Here is a 9,855-nt window from a genome sequence, read left to right on the forward strand (position 1 = left end):
CAACCCCCGTTTATAGAGTATGTTCCTCCCCCAAAATGTATCAGTCAATTCAGAGTTGGATCTAGAACTCAAGTCTTCAGACTTTCCAGCCTAGGCCCCTTCCACTGCATTCCACCGCTTGAAAGAGCTTGTCAAAGACTACGGATCCCTCAAATTGATTCTCTGGCAATTTTTCTTTCAAAAAAATGGAAATGGTTTCTTCATCCTCAACACTACAATCGCTTCATCACATTAATGGGGAAAATCTTCTCATTTCCAGACTTTTGACAAATAGTTATCAGTGAATAAATGAACCCTGCTCTGTCTCTGACCTGGTAATTTATTAGCTGTTTTCATATTAATACCCAGAGCCAACCTGAGGAGGAAGCAAAACAGGTGTCCATAATGCCTACAATTCCACTATTATAACATTTCTTTCTTTGCCTGCTTTTGTCCCCATTGGAAATGCAAATAATCTCTGGAGAATCATGAAACGTTAATTAAAATTTTACTGTGTGCTAGTCTCTGTGGTTACAGATGCGAGCAATAATGACATGTACTGAACTCCTAGTACCGCGAGCCCCAAGGTGCTGAGCACCTTGCACACATCTCATTTAACTACAGAGCAACCCAGTAGGTAGGTTCTGTTTTCATCCTCATTTAACAGGTTTGGAAATTGAGACTCAGGCTTAAAAGCATGTCCGAGGCTCGTGGCTAAGTAGCCGGATAGGGTCAGGATTTTGAACGCTGACAGCTTGACTCCCAGTTCTCAGCTTCTAATGCTCAAGCTCTGGGAATCAAGTTTCCTGCCCATGAGAAACTCTCGGTCTAGTCAGAGACAGGATAGTGTGATGAGGGCAGAAAACTGTAGGACCACAGAGGAGGGAGTGCCTCACTTTGCCTGTAATAGCAAAGGCTCTCCAGAGACGGAGACTGAGGTCTGGGGTCTGAAGGATGGGCAGCAGTGTTCCAGGAGGCTGGGGAGTGACGTGGAGAGGGCACTCCAGGCAGAGGGGAACAGCCAGGACCAAACATCTGCGGTGTGCTTAGGAATTACAAGTCATTTGGTGTCGTTGGAGCAGAGACATTAAGTAGTGGTAGCACGAATAGAAAATAGGTTGAAAAGCTGCAGGTAGAGGTGGCTCAGTGGTTAAGCATCAGCCTTTGGCTCAGGGCGTGACCCCGGGGTCCTGAGATCCAGTCCCGCATCGGGTTCCCTGCAGGAAGCCCGCTTCTCCCTCTGCCTGTGTCTCTGCCTCTCTCTCTGTGTCTCTCATGAATAAATAATTAAATCTTTTAAAAAAGAAAAGAAAAGCTGCAGGTACATGCCAAATTACCAAGGGCCTGGGGTGTTCAGTGCTAGATTTTTAGAATTTTTCTTTTGGAGCAATAAGGATTCATAAAATATTTTTAGGAAGGTGAGTGTGATTGGGTTTGCAGTAAGAAAATAGAGTGCCGAGCAACAATACCGTTCGTTACAATACCCTAGACGACATAGGACTGGCTGTATTAGTTACCTCTGCTGTATAACAAGTTATTCCCCAACTTAGTAGCTTAAGACAATAAATGTTTATTATTTTATAGTTTCTATGGGTCAGGAATCCTGGCATGGATTTCTGTGTTTCTAACTCAGGGGCTCTCACAGGGTGCAATCAAGGGGTCAGCTGGGACTGACTGCTGTCTCCTCCAGGCTTGACCACGAGGGGACCCGGCCTCAGCTCCCTCACATGGCTGTTGGGAGGTCTCAAAAGACCCACTTCAAATGACTCACTGGTGTGGCTTGGCAGGCCTCAGGTTCTCCTGGGTTTTTGGCCCAGATATCAGTTCCTTGTCACATGGGCCTCTCCACAGGGCTACTCACAACAAGGCAGCTTGCTTCCCCCTAGGGCAAAGGCTCTAAGAAGAGGAGAACAGGAACAAAGGAGAGAGAGAGAGGACGAGGGAGCAAGAGCAGGCAAGCAGCACAAATGCCAGAGTCTTTGGGGACCCTAACCTCGCCATTAGTATCCTACAACCTTTGTTACGTTCTGTTTGTCAGAAGCAAGTCACCAGGTCCAGCCTACTGCAGGGAAGGGAATTAGACAGGGGCATGAGTACCAGGAGGCAGGACTGGGACCACTGGGGGCCATTTTAGGGGCTTCCCACCCTACTGGTTTTCTGGAATGTTGATTTTTGAGCTGCTTATTGGGCCTTTAAATGCTGATGTCCATTGGGTGGTTGAAAATATAGGTTTGAAGTTGAAAAGGAAAGTTGGATCAAACTATAATTGTGTGTGAAACAGTTTTGTTTTTTTGTTTTTTTGTTTTTTTTAGATAGTTCTATGGCAGCTGTGTTTGAATATGGGGCACACCACAGATACACTCTCATTTCCTTAGTAAATATTCAAGCACTCTCTGTGTGTAAGAGGCTACGCTAGGCCTTTAGGTAATACGTTAGTGTGTTGCTCTTCGGTTTCTTAATGGGGCTCAACCTCTCATGGTCTTGTAGAAATTAAAGGCTCTTTCATGGCATGAAAATATGAGGTTGCAGGCCCTCGTACCCTCCCGTAAGTGGTCCGTATTTTTGCCATAAGCATCTTCGCTATAGACATCTTTGCTGCAAGCATTTTCACCGCACACATTTTCGCCGCATAACTAAGTGGCCATAAGGCAATTTTGCTGTAAAAAGATAAAAAAAATAACTGGTTGACAGTTTGGTTTGACAATTTGGTTTCATCAACTGGTTGACAGTTTGGTTTCATTTCTCCATTGACACGGTACTCCCATGTGATATAAATCTTAGCCCTTGTGGTAGTCTATCCAGTGGTCCAGGGTTCTAAACCTGTGCTTCCCATAGAACTTTGGAACATCTGTCAATGGACATGTGACAATAGGCCAACAGCAAAGAGCAGTGGAAAAGGCTTTCACGATGCCACACAGAGCTCAGTTACAAATACACATTCTAATATTTGGAAACTGATATTTCTCTTTATGAAGGAAGAAATTTTAGCAAAAAAGAAAAAGTATAATGCTGTGCAAGAAGATGAATCAACAAGCAAAATAATAATAATAATAATAATAATAATAATAATAATAATAGGGGCACCTGGGTGGCTCAGTCAGTTAAGCATCTGCCTTTGGCTCAGGTCATGATCTCAGGGTCCTGGGATTGAGCCCAGAGTCAGGCTCCCTGCTCAATGGGGGGAGTCTGCTTCTCACTCTCTCTCTGCCCCTCCCTCTTCCCCCAATACCTGCTCCTGTTCTCTTTCCCTTAAGTAAATAAATAAAATCCTAAATAATAAGTATAATATTATGAATGAAAGACTTAGAAGACAAGTGCTTAGGTAAAATTCACAAAATAAAATCAGTTATTTGCACAGTAGTGCCACGAATCTACCCGCATTTTTTTTTCTACCCGCATTTTAAATGTGTTCCAATAATTGTATCTTGCAATAAAATCTTTTTAGTTTTGTTCCTAGTTTCTCATGTTTCATTAAGTCCTTTTAAATGAATGAATGTCTGCCTTTTCTCTTTTGTGAGTTTCTTTTACAGCAAAATTGCCTTACAGTCAATTAATTATGCGGAAAAAGTGCTTCTGGTGAAAATGCTTGGGGGCAAAGATGCTTCCAGACAAACGACTTAGCGCCCCTCTTGTAGTATTGCCTAACCATGGCCAGAGGGAAGGCCAGGCACTGGGAGTGATGACCTTGGCCCATGAAGCAGCTCCTATAACCAGCCCACAGGAAGGGCCAGGCTGAGGAGAGGCAACGCGCAGATGCAGCTGAACGACAGCAGGTGCAAGCTCATCCCAACCAGCCGCCTGGAATGCAAAACCGACGGGGAGAAGGAGCCCAAACCCACGGCTGCCTTCATTTCAGTGAACTCGGAATAAACGCTTATGCAAGAACCACAGTTTGACCATGGAAGAGCTTATGGTCTGCAAACCCAAATACCAATGATAGGGGTCTTTCTACTTCTCTTTACTCAAAGTGGATTATATGGAAGGAAGGAAGGAAGGAAGGAAGGAAGGAAGGAAGGAAGGAAGGAAGAAAGGAAGGAAGGAAGGAAGGAAGGAAGGGTGATCATTTAAGATCATTTTTCCAGATAGATTAAGCAGGTTAAATCTGATAACAGACACCATTACAATGGTAGCAGCCAGTATAACAGAGGTCCGACGCCCAAATGATGATGTACTTCTTGCAAACAATATTCAACATTCAAGGCAGTTAGACAAGTGTCTTGAAGTTTGTTGAAATTGGATTTTACTTCTATCCAGATAGTTAAGACAAGTCAGTAGTTTTCCTGAAATCTCCAGATGATTGCTTCACCTACCTATCCCGCTGGGGTATGTGTACGTGAGTAGCCGAATCCCCATGCAACTTCAGGAACGGCCCCTGGTGTCTCAGAAAAGTTGTAAGTACCTCACGCTCTGGTACAGGATCCAGTTCATTATTCAAGAAGGGAAGAAAGCGCAGCAATCCTCAGATAATTAAATGCCGAGCCTGTCAACACTCAATGTGATACATTAACACGTGAGAAAATACGTGAATTACATCTTTCTGGAGAGATCTAGGACGAGAGCTGGACACAGCCAAGCTCTGGGGGGAAAAAATTATTGCCAGAGTCAGGGAAGTAATATCACTGTTCTACCCAAATATGACTCTGATCCTTCCACGAGGCTAATTTATATCCTGTCAAATTATTCTTTGTCTGCCCACTCAAGACTGCGGCGTTGTGTGGCATGAGATGGAGCTGTGAGTCCAGTTGGGGTATAGAAGCCCTCTCTGTGGAGTACTTTTCTCCACCACGACGTCTTCTTTGGCTTCATGGAACCGTCTAGATGTCTGGCCTGGCTCCTTCTAGTCTTGACTCCTGTTTCTTCATGTACCTCTTCATCCAGCTTGACTTACGACCTGCTGATGGTTGAGGTTATTGTTAGGACGAATGTTCTGAATCATTTGTGCCTCACAAAAATCTAGCAAGTGGTTAAAACTGGCGTCCCTTGGGCCTCCACATATGCACAACACTAGTGCATTTGGAATATTTGAACGGGGAACATGATCTGACTTGATATATGAGCATCAGAGTCATACCTTATATTTTCAGAGCATTTTAAAACTTTTCCAAGCCTTCAAATTTTTATGTATATATAAAATATGTATATTTAAATATATATTAAAATTTTACTATATTTAAAATTTTATATATTATATATATTTAGACATATATATAATATGTATTTAAATTTTCATTGATACACAAGGCAAGTATTATTGAGTGTATATTTTAAATGAAGAGATGGTCACAGAAAGTTGAGTCATTTATCTAAGTTCGGTGACAGGACTGAGATGATCTATTATTCCTTTCCACGGAAACTGGTAAAAATAAATTCGCAATACCTCTCCTCCCTGTTTTCATCAGTCAGTGCAGCAGGCATAAGCCCCATAGTGAATGGATTCTCAACAAACTCAGATCTCCACATCCTGCTCAACGGCTCTATCACCATTTTCTTCCTTGCTCCTGACCCAGCGCCCCACTCCTCACCCGACACCCACAACACATCTACCTTGTTCTCTGGAATTGCCATATTTCAAAAAATAAAAATAAAAACACAACCCCACAGGCATATGATCTTTTCTCAGAGTGCCCTCTTTAACTCTCTCCCTTAATTGACAATTGGATCTTCCCCAAGGAGTTTGCTACCTCTACCCCTTTCAAGACCCGGCCGTTACTTCTCTCCCATCTAGTACGCCTCAAGGCCAGCAGGAGGGCTGAGTCAGTGCTCTCCCCTGGACGGTCACTCCCCCATCTTCTTCCCCTGCTGGCCTATGGGTTCCTCCACTTTATCTTTCTTTAAATTTTTTAAAGCTGGCTTAGACTCCTTGATATAGCTTTCCCCAAAGAACATTCTTTCAAGTACCCTCAGCTCTTTTGCACCTCTGTTTTCCTTCATGATGCCTTTTCTGGCCATCTGAGCCCAGAGACACTGGTCACCACTAAGCCTCTGTACCAGTTCCCATCACAGCCATCACAACTACCCCCACTACCACTAACATGCAGTGACTACTACCACCTGTATTCCTGCCACCACTCACCATTTACCTGCTGGATGCTGCTCTGTGCCAACCCTGTGCCGAGTGCTTCACATGAATTCTCTTTTCAAATCATCACAGCAACCCTGTGAGGTAGGAATTCTTATTATCCCCATATTATAAATAGTCTGGGATTCAGGAAGGCTTACTGGCTGTAGCACTCACTGTGCATTTACATGAATTTTTAATACATGGGCCCACACTCAATAGCTCAATGAGTTGTCGTCAACAAAAGTGACTTCAATGAAATGCAGCTCATTTCTAGGAGGACCAATTATACACCAGGTTTATCCCAAACACTGGAGATACAACGATAAAGCAAATAATTGCTCCTTCCGTATTTATGGTAGCCTGGTCAAGACAAATAATTGGGCACGTTATTAAATCAGGCAGCTCATATTTTGGAGGCCAGAACAAGAATACAAACAAAAGCCCACATACCGTACACCTAAATATTTAAAGCTAATAAGCTGTTTAAATATGTTCTATTTCTCTGACAAATATATTTCATAGAGAAAAAATTGAAATATATTAGTAAAAATTATAGGCTTTATATGATTTAAAGTTGGCAAAATGTCAAAAAGGACTGAATTAATTGTTATTGCATACATCTGGGTTTCTGTTGATGAGCTTAAGATGTTCGAATGAATAATAAAATAAAGATGTACGTAATTCATAAAGTATCATGCATTTATTTCATAAAATTCTTCATTTTAACAAAATCACTAATTAAGATGTTATAGTTAACATTCTCATATAATTTGTGTTCTACTAAGAGTAATGTCTAAATACCTTAAAATATTAAGACATATTAGCTTACATAAAAATGCAAATGAAAGTAAAACTTCAAAATAAAGTTAAAATTGTCTCATGTCTTTAAAATAATTTTTCTTTTAACAGAAGGTAGTATGGTGTGATTGCCAGGATTTGGAAAGAGGAGAAAAAAGGGAGTTATTATTGAAAGGGCATAGCGATTCAGCATTGCAAGATGAAAAAGTTTGAGAGATCTGTTGTACAAGATGCACATAGTAACACTAACACTACTGTACATTTAAAAATGACTAAGATGGTAATTTTTTAAAAAAGATTTTCTCTATTTATTTGAGAGAGCGAGAAAGTGTCAGTGGGGGAGAGAGGCTCAGGGAGAGGAAGAAGCAGACTCCCCACTGTTCAGGGAGCTCGATGCAGGACTCGATCCCATGACCCCGAGATCATGCCCTGAGCCAAAGGCAGACGCTTAATTGACTGAGCCACCCAGGCATTCCCGAAGATGGTAAATTTTATCCACTGTTTTTCACAATAAAAACTTTGTTTTTTAAAAATATTCAAAATAACCTATTAAAGTTTTTTTAAAAAACAATATAAATTATTAATAGTTTATAATTTAAATAATTATAAAATAAATATTTAAAGGCTAGATTGTTACTTTATTTTTAAGCATAAATCTTGTAATTTATTTTTATTAAAAAAAAAAACTATTTGCAGCTCTACTATTAAATTCCCACCTAGCTGCCAATGTGAAGCATCAGTATCACGGTTCATTCATGTTACATCTAGACCCATGTGTACACACGAGATTCCCGAGTAGCCCACATCGGCAGCCTCGTGTAACTCTTGTGAATGCCGTGTTAGCTCGCGAGCACCTTGGAGATCCCCAGTTGGAGTAAGAAGGGCAGCACACAAATGAACACTTGGCATCCCTGGGAAATGGCACTTTGTTGGGTAAGAATCCATTGCATTCAAGCTCCATGAGAGGACACATTTGACAAGTTAATTTGTCATTTCTCTTACCTTAGTGCATCCGCCGTTGAGATCCTCCTTGTTTTCGGAGGCAGGATCCGTCCCCTCCATCTCCCACCTGAACGTAGACCTGCCTGGCATTTGGATGTGGCACCATGTGTTTTGAGGACCCTGAAGATAAGACATGTGAACAAATGCTCCCCCGGGGCATAAAGGTGTTATTCAAAGAAGAGGTGCTCAAGATGCAGAGAGCCCATCATGTGAACCTCGGATCTCACGGGGCAGAGAGGCTCACAGGACTGCTGAGTGAATACATTTAGCATCTCCTGGCTCTCCCCACATCCGGAGCCCCCTTCTTTCCTTCTTGCAGCTCTGAGAATCTCTTCCTTTCCACTCTCCTCTCTCGGCTCCCTCTCCTGTGAAGGCCATAGGTTTTCTCCCCTCCCTGCTACTTTCCCCTCGCTCTTCTCACAACAGAATTGCTGCTATCTCCGGTACAAAACTGGTAGCGACCCTATGATTTGTTCTCTCTTACCTGGTGCAATAAACACCACTTTTGCGAAGATTAGACGACGTAAGCAGGTTCCTTCCCAGATGACATTCTTTGGTGAGGTTGACCTCTTCCGGATTCAGTGCCTTTTCTACGAAGATCAACTTTAATACTTGAATTTAGGTGACTGGGGGCTACAAAGGGGGCACGTATTTCGGGAAAGATGAGCAGGCCTCGGCAATTCTAAAATATTTGTTATAAAGCTGCCACAATTGTGAATTCTTTTTTCCGAGTTCCACATTTTTTCATTCCCTTAAGTAATCTTAATTCCACTTTTGCATTATGTTGGGTCTGGTTTTACCTAATTTTTAAAGGTCAGGTTGCTCTTGATTTTAACATCCCTCCAGGAAGCTCCCCGTGTTTGGTGTGCTTTCGTACTTGAGAGTTGATCCTTCAGAGATGTGAAGGAAGTCAGGAGACTGGCTGGATGCTTGATCCTCCTCTACATTCTGATACATGAAGGTTTTTTTTTTTTAAGATTTTATTTATTTATTCATGAGAGACACAGAGAGAGGCAGAGACACAGGCAGAGGGAGAAGCAGGCTCCAAGCAGGGAGCCTGATGCGGGACTTGATCCCAGGACCTGAGCCGAAGGCAGATGCTCAACCACTGAGCTACCCAGCTGCCCCAAGATTTAATAAGTTACACTTTGGGTGAGCCCAGACCATCACATATCACATGTTCTTTTAGAGTCAGGCTTTGTAAGAAACCCTACCTCATACTCTAGTGACCTCACATGACAGCAATGGCATTAGTGACTATTGAAAATGCCATTTAAGGATGGCAAAAAAACTAGAAATCTTTATGAAAGGTAATGAAAGTTAATTTCCACAGACACTTTTCAAAATTAAATACTTGAGACACCTTACATTTTTCTTATAATTCTAAAAATAATTAGATCACAATGTGGATTAATTTCTTGTCACATTTAATTTTTTAGACAAAAGCTGTTGTTCAGTTGAGCACCAAGAAAAAAAAAGAAAGAAAGAAAGAAAGAAAGAAAGAAAGAAAGAAAGAAAGAAAAGAAAAATCCCCGAATGAAATCATTCAAACATTATTGCCCCCTTTTTGTACCCTTGGTATTTTTCTCTAAAAAAAAAAAAAAAAAGAAAAAGTTAGGTCCCCTTGATTTTGGACTACAGTCCAAGATGGGACTTTTAGTCTGGTTCCTTGCATCTTAAAAAAAGTCATTAAATAATCAAGTTGTGGATTAAAGAAGAAATTCTCACATAAACTCCTTATCATCGGTAATGGATCTGACTATTCAAAAAAAAATCTTATTTTTGAAAGCCCAAAATGGGGAAAAAAATTGTACATGTTGTATCCTGGCAGCCAGGATGAACTATTAACCCAGAATACCCTGATTGCTAAGATCTCAAACTCTACATCTAGAAAGATCTGGGTTCCCATCCCAGCACCGCCGTTCACTCCCTGATGACATTAAATACCATCACCCCTCTCAGCCCTGGTTTCTTCACCTGCAAACTTGAGACCCTAATACCTACTCGTCAGGTCC

The sequence above is a fragment of the Canis aureus genome, chromosome 2, assembly GCF_053574225.1.
Source record: "Canis aureus isolate CA01 chromosome 2, VMU_Caureus_v.1.0, whole genome shotgun sequence".
Taxonomy (NCBI): Eukaryota; Metazoa; Chordata; class Mammalia; order Carnivora; family Canidae; genus Canis; species Canis aureus.